This window comes from Macaca fascicularis, chromosome 11, assembly GCF_037993035.2.
Source record: "Macaca fascicularis isolate 582-1 chromosome 11, T2T-MFA8v1.1".
Classification (NCBI taxonomy): domain Eukaryota; kingdom Metazoa; phylum Chordata; class Mammalia; order Primates; family Cercopithecidae; genus Macaca; species Macaca fascicularis.
The window spans coordinates 21,028,282-21,053,439 of NC_088385.1; the positions used below are offsets into that span (position 1 = coordinate 21,028,282).

At 34.4% G+C, this 25,158-nt stretch overlaps 1 protein-coding gene across 6 annotated transcripts in view; it reads left to right on the top strand.

Annotated features, from left to right (window-relative positions):
- The first annotated feature begins 1,942 nt into the window (after nt 1-1,942).
- PIK3C2G (phosphatidylinositol-4-phosphate 3-kinase catalytic subunit type 2 gamma) overlaps nt 1,943-25,158 on the top strand; it is a 422,558-nt gene continuing 399,342 nt past the window's right edge. For 2 of the 6 annotated variants that reach the window (XM_005570265.5, XM_074005892.1), the window contains exons 1-2: nt 1,943-1,979; nt 6,926-7,045. The gene's annotated coding sequence lies outside the window, so the exon portion shown is untranslated. Of the gene's footprint in view, nt 1,980-6,925; nt 7,046-20,257; nt 20,318-25,158 lie in introns of those variants that run through there. The other 4 variants (XM_005570267.5, XM_074005891.1, XM_065523811.2 and 1 more) reach the window with 2 other exon arrangements.

Below are 25,158 nucleotides of genomic sequence, written 5' to 3' on the forward strand. Positions count from 1 at the left end.
ACATCCTTTGAGCAGGTCCCTGAGGTCAAAACTACTATCATAAAAATACAAAATGTTATTTGCCTTTTTCAATTTGTTGATATTTTCACTGATAGTACAAATGCCATTGTGGGTAAAGCTGCTAGCACCAAACATGGACGTGATTCCAGATTTTTCTAGTAGTTACTGTTTTCCTCACTGGCACACAGGAATTTTTTTCTTAAGTCAGTTTCATTAAGAATGAAAGCAGTAAAAATACTTTTTATATGAAGCAGTATAATCATTATCTTTAATAAAATCTCAACCTTTGAATGCATCTTGTTTTAACACACTGTGTAATTACATGGGACTTATACATAAAGTACTTTTGTTACATATCAAAGGGTAATGATTGTGTCTAGAAAAAGCTAATGTTCATTGATTTTAATTGAAACTGAACTAACTCCCTTTCTCGGTAATGTCCTCACTTGAAGAAATGACTAGCAGATACTATGGCTATTGAGACTTGGGTATGAGGTATTTGGTATTCTCAAAAATGAAAGAAGTAACTTTATTCCTCAAGGAAAGCAATTTACTATAATTATTGCCAATAGCAAAATCAAATCCTTGAAGTAAAAATTTGAATTTTGTGAAGCCTATACCCACCACTCTGAGCTTTATATGTTCCTAATACTTAAAGATTTAGGTCAGCAGTTACATTAACAAATGTGATTTGCTTTTTGATATTGTATAATAAAATGTGTCAACATTTGGAACATTGCATAACTTAATAAATTGGTATTTTCTAAATAAAATATGTTTGATATTACAAAATTACAAAATGAATGAGTAAAATATCCATTGCAAGACTAATTTTAATGTAATAGTTTCGGCAAAGTTTACTAGTACAGTTAGAGCTTCCATATTGCAACCATCATTTGAAAAACTGTCAATTGATGAATTTTGGTGAAACATCATATAACAATATCCACAATTATCTAAAAATACTTACTCTTTTCAACTACACATCTGAGTGATCCTGGATTCAAAACAATATGTTGCAGCAGACTGAATTCAGAGGCAGGTATCGGAATCCATTTGTCTATTAAGCCAAACACAAATAAGTTTTGCAAAAATGTGAAAAACCCTTCTCATTATTATTATTATTATTATTAATTTTTTTTTTTTTTTTTTTTTGAGACGGAGTCTCGCTCTGTCTCCCAGGCTGGAGTGCAGTGGCCGGATCTCAGCTCACTGCAAGCTCCGCCTCCCGGGTAATTGTTTGTAAAATTAAGTATATAATTTATTTTGCCAAGCAATAGTTTATTATTGTTGCTTTAAAATAAAATGTTAAATACCTGTTTTACATTTTTCTGAATTTTAATTATTAACGTGGCAAATCTTAAGTCTTTTCAGAGTTTTTTATCTTTTAGGGTATAAAAGATGCCCAAGGCCAAAAAGTTTTGGGAAGGGCTGTATAGACTGAACTCCATGCCTTAAGAGGAAAACGAAGCCCATATATTCTTACAGAGAAGAGATACACAACAAAGCAACAACATACACCTTTCATTCCAACTCTGCTGAGTCATCGGTGCTACTCTTAGATCTTAGGCGGGTAACAAAGTGAGAATTCCAAATAATAAACTTTCTAAGATAAATTTATAAAAGCCCTTTTATAGCATTGATCCCCTATCTTAGTTCTTGGAAGTAATGAAATAGGGAAGTTTAAACAACTAAATTAAATACTAGTAACAGTTAAGTTGTATGAATTAAGTGTGTCAATAGTAAGTGTTAAAGGAAGAGATTGGAAAAACTGATTTGCCCAGTCACTCAAGGTGCTCAAACCGATCATGGGAACATGTAGTTTTATTTGTGTAGCAACTGATAAGATAAAATCAATAGAGACCAAAACTCCTTTCACAGTGTTATAGTGAATCATTAAACACGAAATGAGCCTCTAACCTTGCCCTGTTGGCATTTCTACTGGCCAGAGAAATACAACTTAAAGAAGAACATATAAGGTAAGTAATGTAAATGTACACTGTACTATGAAATGTATCCTGAAACGAAGTTTTCAATATTAAGATTGTTTGATTTATGTAATCAGAAATGCCTGAATAACTATAAAATTATTAATTAATAAAGTTTAAATCCTATAAACAAAGTCTTTCTGTATGTGTGTGTGTGTGTCTGTGTGTGTGTGTGTATTTTAATTTCAATGATAGTTTTCTTGGATAACAAATTGTTGAGAGAATAGAGTAAAGTGAAATAATTACTACATCTGCAGGTGTTGGGTAAAAATTTTTTCAGATAAGAAAATTTTAAAAGAAAATTACTACAATAATTAAATTGTTGGTGATCTTGGTTGAAAACTCTTCTGTTAGAGATGGCACCATCGCAGAAAGGTTAAATCATATGTTAAAGGTCAATATCTAACTTCTAACTGGCCCAAAGTACAATTCAAGTTCAAAGAAAACAAGGAAGTAAATTAAAAACTGTAAAAACACAGATGATTATAAACATTTTAATCACAAGTAGCATGTATAGTTGAAAAATTATAATTAGTGAGAGTAGACACTAAGCCCTGAAGAAACAAGTGGTGAGAAAATAAAGTGCTTGTTATGGAGCCATCAATTTAGACGTTTTTTGTCTATTAGTTTATGAAACTGGCTTTCATTTTTAATGTGTACTCCCATTTCTTGTAATTCCTCCATTTTCAAATAGAATTTCAGATTCAGAAACTCTAAATGTGACACTAGGCTTCACACTGAATTTGCTACTTTAATAACGTAAATTAGGTTTCTAGAAAATACAACAGAAAAAAAAAAACAGAAAACTTTAAAAAATATTTAAAACGCACTTATAAACTCTAATTTATTGAACATCCTGAGGATGTTTATGTGCTAGGTATTACAACAGACAAAGGAATGCCAAGAAAATTAAGACTGAGTCTCTGCCTTCCAGAACTTATATTCAGTAAGAGAAGAAGGGAGAATTAAGCACAAGGTACAGCGTGATAATAACTAGGAGAACAGAGGGTATATTACATGAGTATAGCATAAAAATAGTGATTAAAAATACATTAGTTGTCAAAGTGATCTTGGTAAATTGAAATTGCCGAATCAAGCAAAATAATTTTATTCACTAAAGAAAATGTCTAGAAGAAAAATATATTTTCCCCCAAATTCTATAATCTGTAACACGATAGAAATCTAACTGCCAGCCACTAAAGGTAATAAAATAACCATCAGCTAATAGCAGAGCCTAAAATAAAAATAAAAATAAAAGAATACTAAGATAATTCCTGTAAAGTGAGCTCTATTCAAACCATTAGTAGAAAATAAATTATAGAATCTAATATGTTAGATGGTTTGATAAAGTGGAATCATGGGGGTTCTTGATAAATTGCTTAAAAGGTATAATAAAACAGAAAATTTAGTAAACAAGAACTTTTTCCTTACTTTTCGTAGAATTCTGAGCTTATCTCATACCTGCTTTCTGGGTCTCCAAATAACATTTACCCAGGAGATCCACAAATCCAATCATTTTCTCTCTATTTTACACTATCACTAAAAGTGATTTACAAGTAAATTAAAAGTGTTAATCACATCAGGAAAATACCACAATTTCCAACCATTATTTAATCAGGTATGTCTTAGGCACTGCTGCAATGCTATCAACTTGCTTCCAACTGTGAAGAGTAACTAAAGGGAAGACCCAATCTTGTCCAGGGGACACCTACAATATTTTTATAACAATGAACAATTTATATGAACAATTTCAGAAGTAATTCAGAAGCAATATGGAGTTAGCATAGATTATTCATAATATTGGTGGCATCTTAAAAGGAAGAAGGCACAATTTTTGAAAATAAGCTTATTATAAAATATTATTTGTGAAATCAAAGATCGAGGTTAGATTTTTAGCTTTAGAATTCTTTTGCGTGGCTCCAACAAGTTCTCTGTTTCCTCTGAGTCTCAATTTTTCAACTGTAAAGAAGATGTATTTTTATTCACCCAATCTGTTTCACAGAATTTTTGTGAAGATCAAATGATAAAGCACGTGAACTGAAAAATACTTTAAGAGATTATGTGGGCATCTGTATTTTAGAAGCCTCAATTGGGGAATTATGGTGAGTCAAAAAAAAATAGGAAAACTCATAATAAAAAATAAACAAGTCGTAGTCTATTTTACATAATTCATGTTTGGGAGCATCTCTTACTCAGAAACAACGTTCGATTTTTCATGTTTTAGAACCTCTCATTTCCAATGAATTCCAATTTTAACTCAGTCAGCGCTGCATTTTACACATTTTGATGTCAGTGTGATATAATTAAACGCTGGGAAAAAACCTACTCCATAGTGAAAGATTTACTTACATCTCAATATTTTATCATAAAATTGTTAGATTTCCTTTGAATATTTTTACAGCATTCTGTTACTTCATTTAAAAAATTTGTATTAAAAATTACCCAAGAGTGCTTTGAGAGGGAAAAACAATCTACTGTATTCTCACAAGCAGAAATAATGTCTTCCATTTTTCAATGTTCCCATCTAAAATTTTTTAAAATTATACATTTTATTAATTATGATAATGTACAATTTGATGTACTACAAATTTAACTTACAATTTTTAAGGTTGCTAGTCTTTATACATTCAAATTTAGTGATAACAGAATTTTCCCTTTATCTAATACAGCATTATTTGCTTAACAATCTCTTTGTGGTTTGGTAAAAAGATTGCTCAAGAATTTTCACTATCACAAATCACTCTGATACTGAAATATTTATTGTAAGTTTTTCCATTTCATTACCATATTTTTTTATTTATAAATTCACAACTTGAGTTTCTAGAGTTGGAGCACCTAAACATTTTATGGACTATCTAGGGCAATCTTACCATTGCCACTAGTCTAATATTGCACAATTTTTTTGCAAAACCTCATTAGTATTGGCTTTCATGATTTTACAATTTTTGGTAGCTTATCAAGAATAAAATATATTGCCTTTTAAAAGAAGTTAAGCTTTTAGCTGAGAAATACATTTTAATTGCAAAGCTTTAGAAGTATTTTTATTTCAATTTGAGCCCTCCGTAAGATTCATTCAACTTCTAAGAACAGTACCTTGATCATCTTTTGCAAAATCAACCCAGAATGGGCAAAAGTGAAGGTCAGAGAAAATCCTTAAAAGGACAATTGGGTGCTTCCAAAACATGACAGCTGGGTGGCCTCTAGGTGGCTTCACAATGAAGCACAGCTGGTTAAATATACCAAATTTCAGGGTCAAAATTTAACTACATTGCAGACTTAGAAAGCTGATATTTTCAGCCCATCACAAGTGAATCCATTTCTCCTAAGAAAACACACAGTACTTCTGGCTGTAAGTCTGATGTATTATACTCAGTCCAATTTATATATTATAGATTATAATATTGGTGGTGTTTTAAAAGGTAGAAGGCACAATTTTCAAAAACAAGCTTATTATAAAATATTATTTTGCAGTCAAAGATCTGGGTTAGATTCCTAGATTTATAATTCTTTCTTGGTGGCTCCAAGCAAGTTCCATGTTCCCTCTGACTCTCAATTTTTCAGCTGTAAAAAAGTTGTATTTTCATTCACCCAATCTGTTTACAGAATTTTTGTGAGGATGAAATGATAAAGCATGTGGACTGCAAAGTACTTTAAGAGATTATGTGGGCATCTGTGTTTTAGAAGCCTCGAATGGGGAAGTATTGTAATTTACCATTAGCAATATGGCAGTCATTCAGACTGGATTTGTCTCCTGGACAGGTCTAGGAAAACTCCTCACCAGTAGGCTTACATGGAGACTCATACTATAACCAAATGTTTGCTTGGCAGGTTCTGGTGTATAAGAAGAGGAATATTATCATTTAAATATTTAATGGCAAGAGGCTATTATAACAAGAATAATTTATGTTTACATTTGAGATAGTCAATCTTATTATTTCCCAAACTATATCTCAATGGTCTGATGAAGGAAAATAATATGTTATATAAAACATAATTTGTACTCAATAAATTCTATAAATTTTTCTCACTGCAAGACTTCTCCCGGATTTTAATATGCCAGTGTTCATTATTGATATCTAAGAGGAAAATCTCGTGAGTCCCATTTCCTAAATAGAATTTTTGGAGAAGTAGGCAGAACATCTATTAATATGTCTCAGAAATAGAGAACCAGGAAACCCAGGTTTGGATTACGGAATTATAATAATTGAAAGACTCCAGTTTTTTTCTCCCAAGATAGATGTGTGAACATCTCCATTTTGACACGCCCAACATCTATCTATAGGAAGAGAGAAACAGGACAATTAGAGTCAGTGATGAAGCAGCTACGTTGTCTGGGGTATATTGCCTGGTGTTTGTTGTCGCGTGCCAGGAAAATTTAGGACAGGGACACACACCAGCAGTTTAGGAGTGGAGGTTTAATCGGCAGAAGGGAAAAGAAAGAGAAAGAGAAACAGCTATCTCTAGGGAGAGAGGTGTCTCCCAGCAAAATGACCCGCTGGTGGCCAATGCATCGAATTTCACGGTTTGAGGTTTGAGGAGGTGGTGTCTGATTTACATCGGGCTCACGGATTGGTTCCATCAGGTATGACGTTTACATAATGCAGGCAAAGGGAAGGCTGGTCACTCCACCCTAATCTTATAATGCGAATAGACTTTCCAGTTGCTCGGCACCATCTTGCCTGCTTCTTACTGTACATATTCCTGACAAAGGGAAGGGAAGATGGAGCCGCCATCTTGAATACTTCTAGTCCTTAGTTCCTGCCACATTCACACGGGCAAGCTCCCAGCTTGCTCCTCTGTGTCTGCAGCTCAACTTTACAGGCCGCTGTTTGTTAGAAAATGATTTCGGACTGCTTTTCAGTAAAAAGCAAAGCCTTACCAGGACTTCCATACTCTCACTATCCGCCTAAGTAATTTATTCTTAACTCCTGTATCAGTGAGACTCAAATTACTGAATTGTTGAGAAGCAGAAACTACCTGGATTGTAAATCAAGGAAATGGTTCCTGAGAAGTACCAACGGCACCTGAGAATGGAGCTGACACAGAGAAAAGCACAGGTGAGACAGGGAGAAAGAAAAACCAATTTCTGGTGATGGTATTAAATTCTTAGCTCAAGCAGTGTCGCAAGTCAACTATACCCTTGAATTTTAAATTTGTATAAACCTAGAAATATGTAAATTCTCTCCCTCCTCCTTAAATCAATCTGCAGCTAAAATATGTTTTACCTATTAACATGGGCAGTATTTGGATAGAATTCTTCAGAGGTTGGGCGCGGTGGCTCACACCTGTAATCCTAGCACTTTGGGAGTCCAAGGCGGGCGGATTACGAGGTCAGAGATCCAGACCATCCTGGCTAACACGGTGAAACCCCGTCTCTACTAAAGATACAAAAAAATTAGCCGGGCGAGGTGGCGGGCGCCTGTAGTTCCAGCTACGCTAGAGGCTGAGGCAGGAGAATGACGTGAACCCGGGAGGCGGAGCTTGCAGTGAGCGGAGATCTTGCCACTGAACTCCAGCCTGGGTAACAGAGTGAGACTCCGTCTCCAAAAAAAAAAAAAAAAGAATTCTTCAACTTTGCATCTGTGGCTGATTTTTATACGTTTCTATTACTAACCAATGCTCCTTAAGATAATCGTATTTCTTATGTATGTAAAGTCATTTAACTATAGATGTATTTTCTGTGCTCTGACCCACTATACGTTGTTTTTAAATGTATTACTCAACATAACTTTGTTTTAGTGGCATGTGGGTTATTTTACCCTCTGTACTACTTCCAGGCATGATAATGTATTAAATGAAAAGGTTCCAAACATCTCCATTTATGCATAATTCTCTGATCCAGTAAGGTGCTTTTTTTGTTGTTAGGACTCTAGCGCATATTTTGTTTATCCTAAGCACACAAAATAGTATCTGGCACCTAATAGGCTTGAAAGTTGTTGGATTTCTTCTTAGACAATATCATCAATATTTTCTCTTCTTATGGCATTTGCTCTTTTTGGCTGTACGCTGTGCTAGAATATCTGTTATACTTCATTCCCTGTCACCACCCTTACTCAAGAAAAGATGTTTCTAAGGTGACTGATATTTTAAGAAATAAAGTTAATAAAACTGTTAGTGACTGGGATAGCATTATGTTTTTGACCTTTCAAAGGTATTTACTGTTGAATAAAAAGAACTACTTTCAGAAGAATGAATATCTAATGGTGGAATTTAATTGAAGATAGTTTGAGACTATAAACTCTATTTCCAACATAAATTATATTCATAAATACAGTTTCACTTTTTCTTTAAAAGTGATATTACTTGCTTCTCTTTCTCCCTGACTTCCACTACAAATATTTTCCTTTTCATCCTACTCATGGTCGTCCTAGGCCCTGGTTAATCCATAAACTATATCTCATAAATTAAATTGAATAGCACTTTAAAGCAAGGTATTGTATAAACAGCTTCCTGGCCAAGTGAGAGATAGAGCCAAGATCAATTAGTAATATCTATCATGGGCAGGAGTGACTGTTCACTACTAAATAAATTTGCTCCTCTAGATTTAGCCAAACATTTGTATGATACCATTAATGTTATTTGACCAGTATATATCTACATAGTCATTTAGCAACCAGCATTATAAATTAAACAGAAATTAGAGATTGAAAATCTTCTGCTAACTTTTTTTCATTGAAAAAGCGAAAACTCAGAAACATCTTACATTTCACAAAGCTAAATTTTCAGAAATAAAACTGTCCCTTTTTAACTTTTCTTTACAAACCCATCTTAACTTAAATAAGCTTCCAACTAATAAAGAAATACTAATAGTTCCTTTTTAAAAAAAAAAAAAAAGCTTTTAATAATATCACAGTGAAAATAATATTTCCTTGAAGGAGGTAAAGGGGGATGCCCTGTACACAAATCTTAACTCTAACTAATTATAAGTTTAGTTCACTCAATGTAACTAGAATTAGTAAAAAAAAAAATCTGATTTTCTCCTGTCTCAAGCAAACAAAATGTTATGTTCACTAGTTTAGAAAATATCGGCTGGAACTGCTAATGATTAGCTTATTCTTATTATGGTGAAAATAGATTTATACATTTTATGTACTATGTCTAGGTAACATAAAATGGCACATATTATGGAAGCAGAACAATTTTATTATTTAGTTGTACCAACAGAAAAAAAAAGTGAAATTGACAGAATTTTATTCCCAGTATAGTAGTCGAAAAACATTTTGATATTATGAATTTGCCATACATTATTGTCCTTTTTCATACTCCCAAAGAGAAAAAAAATTTGATTGAAAATAATAATATATTATTTTCTCATGAGGCATGATTTTTCTCATTTCTTAGTTCTTTTAGCCATAATCACGAGGAGCTTCTTGACATTTAGAGAAGCATTTCATTTCCAGAAGGTGGCGCTGTAGAATAGTTAAAAACGCAGGTTTGCTTTTCCTCAGAAACAAAGCAGATACTCCTTCATGAACATCCAAGTTAACTGCAATTCTGAAAAGAGTATTCAAATTAAATAAATGCCCTACTGCCCTTTCCTTGCTAACATTTTAAACTCAATATTTTCCTATGTCTGTGACCTAATTGTCTAGGCAAACTAGCAGTACAACAATTTAGAAAGTGCGATATTAAAAACAAAATAGGCAAAAATATTAAGGGATATGTTAGAAAAGTAGGCCAGGCTTACATCAGAAATACCAACTTCTGCTTTGACTTTTAATAAAATTTATCTATAAATGTATTTGAATAACATTTCATGCCATATATTTATATCATACTCAAAATATATGTAAAATCAGAATTCATGTGAAAAATCAGATAATTAACTATAGAAATTCATGGATCTTCTAGTGATTATTTAAAATATTTTTGGCATTATAAAAACCTTAGGCTTTAATAAGCTATGGGAAAACTGAAGAAAGCGCAAAGAAATCAGAAAAGAGAGTAGAATTCCTTAATTCTTGAATTTTCTAGAGTTTTTAGAAATCTTTGCCTAGTAAAACATATGTAGTGTTATATATGTAATAAATTTCAACTACAGTAAATTGATCTGTTTTCTATGCAAAGACAGATGGAGAACATTTGTGATGTTGCCTGAGATTGTATTTATAGCACATTTATTTATTTCTGTAAGCAACAAGAACCTATTCAGTGGTCAACTGAAAACTATTATATTTAGAAGAGAAAAGTCCACTTAAAACTGTCAATTCATAGTTTTTTGGAATAATTGGAAATTTTAGTCATAATCATTTACATACTGGGAGCTATTTTTGTCTATTTGAGTCTTGTTGTTTACCAGTTGTTATATCACACAAACTACAAATGCATCTCTAGTAAAACCCTAAGCATGTGATAACAGTAGACAATGACTAGAAATATACTTGAAATTCATCATGTACAATGTATTTAGTGTAGCCTATAGTATCACCAATACATCAATGAGTCCCACTCTTACTTTTATAAAATTATCTTTACAATGCACCATGGTTTAAAATATTTGTTGAAATGGAAGGCATAGATCCATCACTTAAAATTCGATGAGTCATGCTGTTATACTTAATCTGTTTTTCTTGAAATACATAACACAAATATTTGGATTATTAAAAATTAATAATAACCATAGCTTGATTTTCATTAAATTAAGGCTTTTCTATAGTCTCGATTTACAGTGTGTTATGAAATATGCATACCACAGTCATTTTCAGGATTTGGGAAGACGTCTGCAAATTAAGCCAGTAATTTATCTTAAGAGGAAAGGAATGAAGATGCCAAAATTACACGTGACACTTTGTAATATTCATGTTTCTACTGATACACCATCTCTGAATGCAATAAACTCTACCCAAGTATTTTTAAATGTATAAATGACATTTATTCTGTAAATTCTTCTTAAATTAGTTTTTTCCAGAAAAGACATATTCAGAAAGGGAACATTCAGTTAAGAAACTACAGGACATAAATTTTTCAAATATTAATGTTAGAAACTAAGCAGATCAACTATTCCACGTCCTATCAATATTTTTACTTCTTGGGCAAATATAGAAATAGGTTATTACAACTCTGAGTATAATAACTTATGTACAGGATATAACCGAAACTATAGAACTAATATGGTGCAAATTCTTGACACAATTTTGCTCAGTGAGCAAGGTTAGTCTATCACCCTACTGTAGTCAAACCCAATATCATCAAATTGACACAACAGTATATTCTCTGTCAGTCAAATTACTCTTCACCCAAGACAGCATAATCCAACAAACCTATAAAGATGGAAATAATATATGACAATAATGTGGAGGAGAAAAACTAATATCTTTTCCTCACCTATCACAAGGCTCATAGCTAAGTCACCTATAATAAAAGATTAACAAAATGCATATAAATGTATTGAATAAAAGTTTTGTGTGGTGTTGGAGCCTTCAGAAATGAAAACCCAAAGAAATAGACACTTTTGTATTTTATGCTAAATTCAATGAAGAAGTGGCTAGTCATGCAGGAACGTGGTTGAAGGATAAAAGGATATATAGAATCTAATGGTAATAAACTTGGGGGAACTAGCAAGGCCTGTTTGTTCAAATTCGACTCTGTGTCCCTGTGTCTTCAGAAACATATGCATTTCTTTTCTCTGTGTATGAGGAGGGTGCCTTTCCAAAGAAAAGTCTTATGACCTAGTTTGGAAGAAAGGCAGAGAATTCTTTTACAACCTGCTTCAGGGGAGAAGGGCAGGAGAAGGTCAGAGAGTAAGTTTCCTGTTTCTGCTCTTTCCTTAAATGCCCAAATGCCATATTTTGGGGTAGCATGTCCTGAAGTCCATTAATATAAATTTGGACAGTGACTGCTACTGGGAGGAAAGGTAGCACTTGTTTTGGAAGACGTATGGGGAAACTTTCCCTGGGATGATGGAAATGTTCCATATCCTGACAAGATTAGACAGGTCTATGCACTTTTCAAAACTCATCAAGCTGTGCCCTTAGATCTGTGCATCTCACTGTGTATAAACTGTATCTCAAGAAAAACGATCATATTCAAAGAACAGATTTTTTTAAAAGAACATTTTTAAACGCTGTGCTAAAAAAAGTTAGGGGAAAGAAGGAAAATTTATCTCTTTGCTGCATCAGCTTTGTCTCCAGTGGGCAAGAAAATGAATAAAGAAATAAATAAGTCAATAAACTAAAAAGCTTATTTGTAACACGTACAGTCACGGTAGAAGTAATACAAAACAGATGTGGAAATACAAAAGGCACAGAAGCAGGATCAAGACCTATTGACAATCAATTGTTAAAAAAAATTGGTGCTTGCTGTAATCAAGAAGCAAAGGTATGTGAATAAAACACCAATTCTATATTCTATATTATAGTAGGAGGGTAAAACGTGTGTGTGTGTATATGTATATATACACACACATATTATCATACAAGTCAGAAAGATATAAATACCTCAAGATTTGTTTAAAGACCAGTGCAATTTCAGAAGTACAGGAGAAGCTATTAAAAAGGTCTTATTTAAATAACTTAAACCTTAAAAAGTAAAAATAGGCATAAAGGAAACTAGCACAGTAAGCGCCACACTCTGGAGTTGTAGCACAATGAAATTCTTGAAGGACTGTAACTATTTATGTGTTTCCCAAATGTCCACAAAGTAATTCCAGCTTGATCATCACTATCTCTTATGTTCTATATTCTAATTATCTGGCCATCGTGGTAACACAGAATGATTAGTGATAAAACTAGCCAATAACCAATCTGGCGGCTTCAACTAATTTTTTTTTTTTTTTTTCATTTTAAGACAGCAATTAGCCAAATCTTATCTTCTGCATCTCATTCCTCAGATTGCATGTTTCCATTTTTCTCTCACTCCAGCAACCCTATAAGACATAAAGCAGTGAATATTTTCTGAGGCTGCTCCACACAGACAAACCTGCGTAAGAAAAAAAAAAAAATGCATCCTAAGAGCCTAGTGCTTAAAGTCGAGAAACATGAGCAGTTTACTTTAATCGACAGATTTGAGAATAGAAGAATACGACCATTGTTTCTTGGCTCTTTACCAAACCACGTGGAGAGCTGTAGGGATCTCTAAGATGTGAATCTGTGAAAGAATGTTTATTTAAATTAATCTAATGATTAGTAGCATTAATATTCAATAGATGACTTCTTTATTTTTATATTCTCTGGGGACAGTTATTTATAAACATACATATTTTATTATAATTTTTAATATCAAGTTTTTGTAATATTTGAAATAGTCTCATTTTGGACCTGCACCTAAAAATAGTCAGTTTGGGCTGGGCATGGTGGCTCACACCTGTAATCCCAGCACTTTGGGAGGCTGAGGCAGGTGGATCACAAGGTCAAGAGATTGAGACCATCCTCGCAAACATGGTGAAACCCAGTCTCTACTAAAAATACAAAAGTTAGCTGGGTGTGGTGGCATGCGCCTGTAGTTCCAGCTACTCGAGAGGCTGAGGCAGGAGAATCGCTTGAACCCGGGAGGCTGAGGTTAGAGTGAGCCAAGCTTATACCATTGAACTCCAGCGTAGGTGACAGAGTGAGACTCCATCTCAAAAAAAAAAAATTAATTTCTTAATTTAAAAAATTTTAATTTTTTACTTAAATATTTTAAAAAAGAAAAAGGGCTGGGCACAGTGGCTCAGGCCGGGCGCAGTGGCTCACGCCTGTCATCCCAGCACTTTGGGAGGCCGAAGCAGGCGGATCACCTGAGGTCGGAAGTTTTAGACCAGCCTCACTAACATGGTGAAACCCCATTTGTACTAAAAGTACAGAATTAGCCGGGTGTGGTGGTGCATGCCTGTAATTCCAGTTACTCTGGAGGCTGAGGCAGGACAATCACTTGAACCCAGGAAATGGAGGTTACAGTGAGCTGAGATTGCACCATAGCACTCCAGCCTGGGCAACAAAAGCAAAACTTCGTCTCAAAAAAAATTTAAAAAACAGAAAGGAAAAAAGAGAAATAGTCAGTTTCAGTCTATTCTGATTCTATTTTCTATAAGTAAATTTTTAAGAACAATAATTACTTGAATTTATGGCTACTGTAGGAGTTAATACAGTTTTAATCTAATTCTATAACAAAAGTACCCAAAATGCAGCCATGTAAACAAGACAAAATTTCTCTCATTTGTGTTTTTACTTTCTTTCTTTTATATCTAAGAGGACAGTGAGAACCTGTAATACAGCTTTGCCATGTTCAGTGCAGGGTTTCCTCACTATCTCCCAACTGGCTGATGGTGTGTGCATTGAGGGCAGGGGAGCAGACAAGAGAGTGCACAGATAATTCTTTTTTTTTTTTTTTTTTTTTTTTGAGACGGAGTCTCGCTCTGTCGCCCAGGCTGGAGTGCAGTGGCTGGATCTCAGCTCAGTGCAAGCTCCGCCTCCTGGGTTCACGCCATTCTCCTGCCTCAGCCTCCCGAGTAGCTGGGACTACAGGCGCCCACCACCTCGCCCGGCTAGTTTTTTGTATTTTTTAGTAGAGACGGGGTTTCACCGGGTTAGCCAGGATGGTCTTGATCTCCTGACCTCGTGATCCGCCCGTCTCGGCCTCCCGAAGTGCTGGGATTACAGGCTTGAGCCACCGCGCCCGGCCTAGGAGATACTTTAAAAGTCAAACACGGATTGACTTTTGCCGATCAATGCGATTCTTTCAAAACCATAGTGTGCTTTTGGTCTAGTTGCTTCCATTCAGATCCATGGACAAATTATCGTACCCAAAGACCTAACCCAGACAATGTTGCTATACATACAGACTATCTTTTTTTATTTACTGATTTCTTTGCTTAGCACATTCTGCTCTCCTTCAATTTATGGGTGCCTACTTTGAAGCTACCTGAAAACATTAGGTTAGGCAGGAAAGCATCACTCTTAGCCCAACCTTTGAAACTATAAAGCACTTCAATTAACTGAGAGGTTTTAATATGGGCACTTGAAGAAGTCAGAGGCCTGTTTACTGCCAGGCCTCCTTTTTTAGAATCACCTCTAGCCCGGGTACATATTGTCACAGAACTTTGCACAAGAATTTTCCTCAGCAGTTCACAGAGGTTACCTGTTCTTTTGGCAAGTAATCTCCCTTTTTAAGGATTGCAAATGACAGTTTTCTGAAATGCTTTATCATAGAGTAATGAGAATTACTAACTTTTTAGCCTGCAATATCTGTGTTCTCACCCATTCTCAATCCTTAGACCAAAGCTTCATTTTTTTTATTATGCTAGAGTACAATTTCTAGTAACCAAGTCATGTTTCATTTAAGATTAGATGCCATTAAAACATAGAAAGAGACCCTAAAACACAGCATTTTATACAAGATAAAAATTTATGTCTCACTAAATATCAAGTGGTAGGTTGCTTGTCGTTGGCAGGACAGGACAACTCTTCGGTTCTCAATATGTGGCTTCTGTCTCTGGATTCAGGGAAACAGCCTTTGCCACGAATGACACAACTATCAGAAAGAGGGAAAGGTTCCAGAATATTGCATGCTCTAATCTTTAGGGACAAAGCCTGAAGTACCAATTATGTTCTGTTTAAATCCCATTGTCTAGAGCTTAGACACATGGTCCTACCTCTCAAAAGGGAGGCTGAAGAAGGAAGTCTTAAGTTGGATGGCATGTGACCAGTTGAAACCATTGTGGAAACAGGTTAAGAAAAGATATGGGGTGACAACTCTCGGTTTGATGCAATACTGTTATTCAGAAACAAATCTAAATATTTAAGGCAGGAAAGATTCATTTAACACAAAGAATAAACTACTTTTCACAATGATCATAGGAAGAGCCACAGTTGTGGGCTCTAGGCTGGAACATGGCACAGGAGAACTGACACACCCAGGGACTGAGATCACCACTGGAACTATTACCAATGAACAATCTGCTATAAAAGCAATCTCAAAATTAGAAAGCTGGGAATCAGCTGTCACCACTACTTTTGCCACAGCTGCCTCTCAACACCAAGGGAAGTAAAGAATAGATACTGTAGTATCACTTTGAAAAACAAGGCCTTCTTTGCCAGTAGACAAAAGGGAAAGAAAGAAAAGGAAATCAAAGGAAGGAAGGAAGGACGGAAAGAAAGAAGAAACAAGAGAAAGGAGAAAGGAAGGTGGAAGGAAGGAAGAAGGAGGGAAAGAAAGAAGAAAGTAAAGAGGAAAGAAAGAAAGAAAGAGAAAGAAAGAGGAAGGTGGAAGGAAGGAGGGAGGGAAAGAAAGAAAAGAGAAAGAAGAAAGGGGGAGAACGAAAGAAAGAAAAAGAAAGAGAGGAAGGTGGAAGGAAGGGGGGAGGGAGAGAGGGAGGGAAAGAAAGAAAAGAGAAAGAAGAAAGGGGGAGAAAGAAAAAAGAAAGAAAGAAAGAAGAAACTCCTTGTGCATACCTTTTACCTTGTACAAATACAACTTCTTGGTAGAACTAACTCTCCTCCTGACTCTCGACTGCAAAGGCATACGGGAAGTGTCATTTTTAGCTTTTCAGAATCTAGAGTCAGGCATGTCCGCTTGGCAGAGGGTCGAAACATCCACCTCTGCTCCTGCTGAACAATGGGCACCACAGAAAAGCATATATTATTAAAGCATTATTTTTGTCCAAATGAATAATGAAAATGACAGATGACTGTTCAATCTACTCTTTTATATTAGATATATGGTGTACAACATGATATTTTGACATATACATTGTGGAGTGGCTAAATAAAGCTAATTACTATATACATTACTTCCCATACTTACCATTTCTTTGTAGTGAGAACACTTAAAATCTGTCTTACAAATTTTCAAGTATACAATAAATTGTTATTAACCATAATGACTGTGTTGTACAATGGACCTCCTGAACTCGGTTCTCCTGTCTAACTGAAATTTTGTATCTTTTGACCAACATCTCCCCAGTCTCCCTACCACAGCTTCTGGTGACCACCATTTTACTCTGCTCCTATTAATTTAACTTTTTTAGATTTCACACATAAGTAAGATTATGTAGTATTTCTTTTTCTATGTCTAGCTTATTTTACTCAAGATAATGCCCTCCAGATCATCCATGTTGTCGCAAATGTCAGGATTCCCTTCTTTTTATTAAGGGTGGAAGAGGATTCTATTATATATACGTACTCATTCTACTTATAGAGTAGTAGATGAATCTTTCATCTATGTTGATTCTCTGACAATGAATATCCACTTAAAATAAAATGACTGGTTCAAGTTTAATACAAAATATTGAGTCTCAGGTTGTATAAGGTTTAGAAATATCAGTATAATATTTTGTTTATGCTAGACATTAAACAAATAGTATTTTGGAATGTCTGAAAGCTCTATCTTTATAAAGAATTTGATATTCTATTGATTCATTTTTTTCCCTCTTAGGCTAAAGTGAATGAATAAGCAATTTACTTTTTAATAGAACAGCAATGCAGCTAGCACTTAATTTCTAAATAACTTGATCGAAACATTTTCCTTTCTCTGGCAGTGTCCTATATTTGAAATAGAAATATTCAAGTAGTTGCATTATTATCTGCATCTGCCTTTATTTGTTTTTCACCCAGGTGCTAACTAGGTTCAGGTCACTCTACTAAGCAACAGAGTGGGAAATTGCTCTTGTAAGCTTCATGATAGCAGAAATCTTATTGGTCTTTTTCACCACATTATAACCAGTACTAGGCAGCTGCTAAGTACCCAGTAGATACTCTAACAGAAATTTTGACTTAAAAAGTGAGATCTTAGGCCTGGCGCGGTGGCTCACGCCTGTAATCCCAACACTTTGGGAGGCCGAGGCGGGCAGATTATGAGGTCAGGGGATGGAGACCATCCTGACTAACACAGTGAAACCCCATCTCTACTAAAAATGCAAAAAAATTAGCTGGGCGTGGTGGCGGGCGCCTGTAGTCCCAGCTACTTGGGAGGCTGAGGCAGGAGAATGGCCTGAACCCGGAAGGCGGAGCTTGCAGTGAGCCGAGATGGGCCACTGCACTCCAGACTAGGTGACAGAGTGAGACTCCGTCTCAAAAAAAAAAAAAAAAGTGAGATCCTGCTTTAAAATGGGTATATAAGAATAACATTAAAAAGAGAATGAGATGGAAAATGTGGAGCATATATGAAATATGCAGGTAGCCATCTTCGGAGTCTGGGTCACAACTCTTTATATTAAACTTTAAAGTCAACTCTGCTAAGTTCTACCTACTGGCCGAGCGAGTTTTGAAAAGTCTTTCCCAGGTTTTGAGCAAGACTACAGGCTGAGTAAGGATGCCTGCAGAACTCATCTTGTAGTGTGTGTTCTGAAAATTGAGGAATTTTGAACAAAGAAATTACATTAGTTTAGAGTAGGGGGAAATAAGCCTATTTAGAAAAAAATAGAAGGTTATATATAATTTGACACTGATTTCTTAATGTCACAAGCAGGAAAGTTTGAGAAGGCTGTTCACCATGACACTTAAAACTTTGCATCTCACAATAAAATGCATAAACAAAATAACCTAATTAATATTAACACAGTAGATAGGAAATCAAATAAACTTGCACTGTAAAGATTGATTTTTAAATAAAATTTGCATTTCATTGTTGAAGCTTGATCATTACATCTTAAATACTTTACTTAAAACGTGGAGTAGACTACTACCAGGTAAAACAGAGGCTTTGTGTGTTTAAATTTTAGACGTAAGACATAGCCATGAAAAAAGTAAATTTTAGAAAAAGCGTAGTTGTTCTCCGGATTTCACTTTTAATTAAAAGTTCTACTAAAATGGGTAAGCATACATGTTAAACAAGGAAAGATAAAATATTGAAGAACATATTTTCAAAGGAAACAAAGTACAAGTTACATTTTGTACCCTTTCTTGTTAATGAATAATGACTATCAAACTGTTCTAACCTTAATCTTTCAGTTTTATCAAGATTAGATTGTTCCTTTTCAACCCAGTCCAGCTCTCATAAGTTCTCCTGTAAAATGTATGAGCCTACTTTAATGTGTGGTAAGAGATTTGTAGATCCAAAATGTTTCAATTTTTGAAAGGACTATTTTTCTTAAATAGTGGCTCATTTTAGGAATTAATTTAAAGAGATTTTTAAGGGTTTAGCATAAATGTATTTGGAAAAAATCACTACATGTAAAGCTATTTTTAAAGTCATCTATCTCCTCAGAGTTCCAAAGCTAAGAATTGCAGCTCAGGTTATTATTAAAATATAAAGGTATGATTGTTTTCCTGTATGGCATCACCCTCCATTTCTAGGTCAAGCTCCCATTGTTCTGTAACCTCTCACACCTTTGTAGCTTAGAACAGAAGGGGTACAAGGGTCAGGGGATGGTGTTGTACAACTGTGAACCTTCAATACTGTAAATATCTTTCCATGAGTAGCCCTGAAAGTGATATAATTTGCAACTTTCTCTTCTCTACCCTTCCATGTAAGAAATCATTCTTACATAAAACTAATATAAATCTAAAAACAAGAAAAAAAAAAAAAAAAACAGCAACAACAAAAGGTTCCTACGACATATTTTGGAAACAAGAGTAATCCAATTTATTTGTATTTCCTAAAATTTTCTCCCAGTAAAGCAGGCCTGCTTCTGGCGGATCCTATTTTACTTGGATTTAATTATATAATTTCTTTCGTTGTGTCAGAGTCTTCACACATTGTTCAATTTCAAGAGCAGTACACCAAAACAATAAACTACCCAATCTACTTGCTAATCTTATAAATATTGTTTTATTTTGCTGTTTCTTTTCAAATGTTATTAGATTAAAAATAATATTGAAATTGAAATTTACTATGCATCCTAAGGTTAAACAAAAAATTAATATCTTTCTAAATTAGAAAAAAAAATTGAACTTATTAAATTCTAACTAAATAAAGAAAATACCTCGATAGTTGAAACTCACAGAATGGCTAGAGTCCCTTTTTCAAGGGCTCACCTCTGCTCCTGCAAATTGAGACCACTTGTTTCACCACATCCAACCACCTCCATGTTTAAATACATAATAACCTTAGCTCTAATTTGAGGGGAAATATGCTGGCCTTACACGTTTTTTTTTAAATATATTTTCGTTTGTATATTGCTGATCAGTATGTTTGGCCTGAATTCTGTTTAGCACAGAGAAGCTAATTTATTGTTAGGTTTTTGGCTTACATCCTCTATTCGTCAGTGCAAACCTTTTTTTTTTTTTTCCATATAACCCTTCAGGGTTTGATGAAAAATAGATTTCCAAACACGCCCAACCTGCCAAACAGGAATAAAAGCTTCCAGTGGAAGCATCACGTTCCCTTGAAATAGAAGTGTTTTAGCTTGTGTGAGCGTATTTGACTCTTTAAAAGAAATGAGATCGTGTTTCATTTCAGGAAGATATATGCGTCAGGTAAGAAACTAAAACAAATAAACTTCCTATACTTAACTACATAGCATGATATTTCGATTCAAATATATCATTGAGGCAAAATAGCTCTTTAATTATACTGTGATACAAAAATGGTAGATGAATTTAAAATCAGAGTGAGTTTGTGCCGTATTTTGAAACAGAGATATCTGGCTTGTAAATATTCCCCAAAATCTACAACTAGAAGATTTATCTTTCCTGAATAAGCTATTCTTTCTCTCTTTTCCCCTCTCCCTCTGCCTTTTTCTTTCTCTCTCTTTCCAGCTAGCTGACACCACAGATTGCATTTGATATCATACCATTGCATCAGAGCCTTGAGCTAATTGTTTCATTCATGTCTGCTGGTAGATTTTTCTTAGTGTACACTTTTAGTGTCTTGAAGCTCGTGCCACTAGCCTGTAGATGTCATCCCCATGGTGGCTCCCAGAGGAAATTCTTGTTAAATGGAAGGTGGAATTGCTTAACATATGGGATCCAAACTAGCCACAACTCCTGCTGGAGAGAAGCTCTGTTCTATTTCCATTTCCTCCCTCAGTGCTGGGCTCCGTCTCTCTGCTGTCTGCCTCCCTCTTTATTGGTAGCTCACTGAGACCAATGTGAACCTATTGTGTGTCCCAGTTGCTCCCTTATGTTCTTGTCTGATGAACAATTCTATTTCTGAAGCTTGGGATTAAGTTAGAGATAAGATATACCCCATTCTTTCAAACTAATCATCATACATAACTTGTACATAGTGATCACCTTTTTAAATGCATTAGCTAATGTAATTATTGCATATTAGGAAACAGACTGAGAGCTAGGTTAAAGAATACATACCACTCATGTCATTAATAATGTTATTAAGAGCTTGGATTTTAATCAAGGTTTTCTTATTCCAACTCAAGGGCTCTTTCCATGACATGTTATTTATTCTCCACGCATGTCTATCTGCCATCTAAACCAGGTAAAAAGCAAGTTTGTGAATTGAGCATAAGAAAATAGCTCACCATGTGTGAGCTGGCAAAAAACAAAACAAAACAAAAAAAAGACAACTTCTACCTCCTATAGAAAGGGTTCATAGTAAGTAGGTGAGTCTTCACTGATTCATTGAATAAACAAGATCCTGTGATGCCATTGTGAACCCCAAGGCTATGGTTTCACTTTTTCTTCTGCCTGAGCTGGAGTCATTTTGGTCGTGAGGAAGCTCTCTTCAAGGAAGCAAAACATGGTACAATTCTCTTAGAGCTTAGGAAGAAAACATGATGAAGTAATCCTTTCCAATCTAGAAAAGAATCGCATTGTATTTCTAACTACATTATTGCTATTTTCCAAATGTATGATCTGATGAAATGGTATACAGATAATCATAGCAAAAGAAAAAAAGAATGATTAAATTATTTAGGCATAAATCCATGTTAACCGTTATGAGCTCTTAGCAATAGACCTTTTATGACAAAACTCATGCATTTTAAATTATTATGATTTATTTTTCTGTTGGCTAAAATATTTTCAAGAGTTTTTCAGCTGTAAAATAAGAGTGATGTGTATCTTTGAATTTCTTATGCAAAAATATGTATTTTTCTTGGCAACCTTATTTTTTATCTCAAAGTTTTTCTAATTTTATTGTGGTTTTTCACTGTGCAAGTTATTTAAAAATGTTTTTTAAGTTTAAAAACATGAGTTCTGTAACTTATCTTATTTTTACTGATTTTGACTACATTGGGGACAGAGAAAACAGTCTGTATAATACTGACTTTGAATTATATTAAAATTAACCAAATATATGATCAGTTTTCATAAGCCATCTTGTCCTTAGAAAGGTGTAAATTCCAATACTGGATATAGTATCTTATATATGTTCATTGAGTTAAGCTTGTTAATTGTATATTTTTGACTGATCACTCTACAAATGATGTGAGATTACTATTTCTTCCATTATAAATGCGGCTATAGCAGTTTCTCCTTGTAGCAATACAAACTGTTGCCATTTAAATTTCAAATGAATTATTTTTAAGTGTAAAATCTGTGATATGCACCTGGTGAACTGAATCTTTACCTCATAAAGTGTTATTCTTTACCTCCTGAATTATTTTTTCCAATAGGTCTGTTTTGTCTTTTTAATGTAATGACATCAGTTTTTTGTTGTTGTTGATATTATTACAAATTGTGATACCTTTTTCATCTTTTTAATTTTAAGCAGCCCTTATCCTTATCCTTCAATTTCTGCTATATCTGTAACAAATCTCATTTAGCTTTTTTTCTTAATAAAATGTAACAATCTATAGATTTTATATGACATAACCAATTTACATTTATGTGTTTCTGATATATACCTTTTCATTCCTTCCTCTTAGAGAACATTTATAGTTGTGCTTTAACTGAAGATAGGACAAGGCAATTGTTTGACTTCAGCTGATTGAAACCGGTGCCACCCTTTTCTCATCTTTTCTTCTCACTTAGGAACTCCTTCCAACTTGCTCGATGTTTGTTGTTTTGTTATTGTTTACATTCTTCTCTTTCTACCAGTAGAAAATATACCCTGTATTATCTGAATATACATTTCTTATCTAAAAATTTAATATGCATTCTTCAGAAATCAAAATTTATCTATATCTGTACTTTCTCAATATAAAAATTTTTAAAGTTGGATTGCTCGACCCCCACTTATATAGCATTATAGTCTAGTATTTAATTATATCTTACTTATTTTGCTTTCCAGATTAGAAATTGTTATTGTTTATATAGTCAACGTTAGTTCAGAATTAGCCACATATTTACTATCATATTCACTAACCTCCCCTTCTGGTATTTTCAGACCTTCCCTGGGATAATTTTCCTTCCACTGTTAAGCACATTCTTTAAAAATTTCCATTAATGGTAATGTTCTAGAGATAAACAGGTTATGAGAACACATTTTTACTTTGTTCTGCTTTTCGAAATGCAGTGTTGTTGAGTATTGGCTTATATTCGTCATCTTTTTTCTTCCCCCGAGATCACATTGGCTTCCTCCTTTGTTGTGATATTTTTCCTTAGGTCCCATTATGATTACTTTCTTGTTACTGTGCATCTTTGAGTAGGAGTCATTTTTTTTTTTCTGGAGACAGCTATTTTTTGGAATATTGTATTTGAGAACAAAAGAAGAAAATCAGCTGTGTGAGCAGACAGGCTGAATTCAGATCTATTGTTTCTGAACACTTTCTCATCAACACTCAGCCTTGTGAGAAAACTCTCTCCGGGCGTGGGGAGAAAAACCATCTACCTGGCTCACAGTGCACAGTGTCTTTTGCAGATTGAGATCAGTGTCACCACTCTTTTCTCTTCTGTCTTACCAGACTAATTACAGCCGTAAAAGTCTGCATGGGACATATGAACACTTGCTCATTCAGCAAGCCTTTTCCTCAATGATTTTGAGAATTCTTAGAGTCTTCATAACATTCTCATCTCATAGTACTGAAATAATTTTATAAGCATCAGCTTGATTATTTCATGGTTGTGTGCGTTTCTATATTTTTGCGTATACACATATGTGGCTATTTATTCAAACGCCAAGGAGAAAAGCCTTCTCCAGAATAATTAGCGGCAAATTTTTCTTTAATCTGTACTTTGGCCACTTGGGCTCTGGTTAAATCCCCTTCTCAAATATGTCCTTGATACTTGGTTTCTGATGTGAGAAAATTATTTTTTACATTTTAAGTATGTTCATTTATGCTTCATCATTTAAGAAATCGTGAACAAATTCAAAATTAAACGCAAAACAAATGTTTTTGTATGATTTATTGATAAAAGGATTCAATCTTAGCAGATGGAAAAGGTAAATATATAAAGTATAAATGTAAAGTTAATATTAGTTAATAAATTGAGCTGGTTATAAAATTCCAGAAGTTTCCATTAATTCATCTTAAAACACACACTTTTATCTGCTTCATAAATGCCTATATATATATTATAATTTACATAAAAATTTCAATGAAATGGTCTTGATGCTTTTAGCCTACAGTTTTCTGTTACTAATATTGCCTCTCTTGCTTCATTTTGCATGTCTCTCTGTGTGTGTTTGTGTAGGTGTGTATGTTTGAGTAATATATTTGGCAATACTTTTAACTTTGCTTTAATTTTTTCATGTGTTTCTGCTGCAAAAACTATGCAATAGGCCGGGCACGGTGGCTCATGCCTGTAATCTCAGCACTTTGGGAGGCTGAGCTGGGCAGATCACCTGAGGTCAGGAGTTCGAGACCAGCCTGGCCAACATGATAAAACCCCGTCTCTACTAAAAATATAAAAATTAGGCAGGCGTGGTGGCAGGTGCCTGTAATTCCAGCTACTTGAGAGGCTGAGGCAGAAGAATCGCTTGAACCTGGGAAGCGGAGGTTGCAGTTAGCCAGATTGTGCCATTGCACTCCAACCTGGGGAACAAGAGCGAGACTTCATCAAACAAAACAAAACAAAAACACTATGCAATAGAAAATTTGTATTTGCATAATGTTCTTAATCCTATTAACTGCTTATATTTATCATCATTAGATGTCAGTGATCCTAGAGGGCCTGTTCTCTTTGCTATTCTTAAAACATACTTTTAATTTCCTGTATTTCTGCTGAATGTAATGTAAATGTTATCACATTTTGATTCCTCTAGTGTTTTGGAAAATAAGGACGGTATTTTTCTCCTACTAATAGGTCTATAATACTTAATAACTCTCTATATACAAACAAATATATATGAACTTGTAAAAAAATTGATAGAAACAGAACAGCATGTTTTATCCCCTTTCCTCCCCTTTCCTCTAGTAAGACAGAAAATTTACCATGCCTTTCAGTTTTAGTTGAAATACAATCTAAGACTCTTC